Source organism: Merops nubicus, unplaced genomic scaffold, assembly GCF_000691845.1.
Source record: "Merops nubicus isolate BGI_N331 unplaced genomic scaffold, ASM69184v1 scaffold23520, whole genome shotgun sequence".
NCBI classification, from domain to species: domain Eukaryota; kingdom Metazoa; phylum Chordata; class Aves; order Coraciiformes; family Meropidae; genus Merops; species Merops nubicus.
Genome location: NW_008585179.1, coordinates 5,188 through 6,585, shown reverse-complemented (window position 1 = coordinate 6,585; position 1,398 = coordinate 5,188). Strand labels below are relative to the sequence as shown.

The 1,398-nt window shown below is 49.1% G+C and overlaps 1 pseudogene; it reads right to left on the bottom strand.

The window, feature by feature from the left end:
* Window positions 1–661: 661 nt before the first annotated feature.
* LOC103779235 lies at window positions 662–1,040 on the bottom strand (annotated as a pseudogene).
* Between the last annotated feature and the right edge of the window lie 358 nt (window positions 1,041–1,398).

Below are 1,398 nucleotides of genomic sequence, written 5' to 3'. Positions count from 1 at the left end.
GGACAGCTCGCCTTCCCAAAGCAGCTACCCCGTCCCCGAGGAGCCCTCGCCTCCCCCGCTTTTCTTCTCCTTGCCTCCGGCCTACAGGACTGCTTCTGTCTTCACATACAGAAGGGAGTGACGCGTTTTTAAACTTTAGACTATCCCAGGACAGCTATGCAAAAAAAACAAAACAAAACAAAACAACAACAAAAAAAAAAAAACCAAAAAAAAAACAAAAAAAAAACCTGAGGGTCGTACGCTTTCCTTTCGCCTTCATGTCTGTAACTAATGTAGCTTTGGGAAACTGAATTTCTTATTTATGAAGTGTATAGTATAATATATGGCACCTCACATCCTCACTGTTAAAATGCTTAATACTACTTGAAATTTACTTTCTCGCACTTAATTTACTTGAACGTTAGCATTTACAAAGCAAGTTACACGTGAATTTGAATGTCTTCGAAGCTGTAATATATTCAATTTTAGGACAGATTAGTAATCATTACAAACTCTGATAGCTATGCAATAATATTTACTTCAATCTCTATTTACTGTTGAACATTTTCAAACCTAGAAAAAAAAATTAAAATTGAAATACTCCTGTGTTAAAGCTCTTTCAGGGATTATGTAGGTGGCTCTTAAAAGAGCCTTTGGGTTAAAATTCACGGTGCGGGACGCTCTACTTGGAGCTGGTGTACTTGGTGACGGCCTTGGTGCCCTCGGAGACGGCGTGCTTGGCCAGCTAGCCGGGCAGTTTTTTCCCCGGCCGTCAGGATGTCCCGCGAGGTGATGGTCGAGCGCTTGTTGTAGTGCGCCAGGCGCGAGGCCTCGCCGGCGATGCGCTCGAAGATGTCGTTCACGAACGAGTTCATGATGCCCATGGCCTTGGACGAGATGCCCGTGTCGGGGTGCACCTGCTTCAGCACCTTGTACACGTAGATCGAGTAGCTCTCCTTGCGGCTCTTCTTGCGCTTCTTGTCGCCTTTCTTCTGCGTCTTGGTCACCGCCTTCTTGGAGCCCTTCTTGGGCGCGGGTGCGGACTTGGCCGGCTCGGGCATTTTGACAGCACCGCTTCTGTCTCTCAGGGTATGATCTGCAGCGAAATGGCCGCAGCGCCCTCTACTTATAGCGCTGTTATGCAAATACCGGGCTCTAAATGCTCCAATGCGATTGGGCCCTCCCGAGCGGGGCCGTGCCTCTGTTTCTGATTGGTCCCAGTTCGATCTGGCTCCTCATTGGTTGCCTAAGCAGCGACGGCTTCCAGCCAATCATCAAGCGCTTACCCGCCCAGGGAAGGGATAAAAGGGGGAGAGCCGCTGCGTCAGGTCGGTTTTCTCAGTCCTGTTTTGCAGAGGCGAGTTGGAACTTCTCCAGCGCCTCAGTCATGTCTGGCCGCGGGAAGCAGGGAGGCAAAGT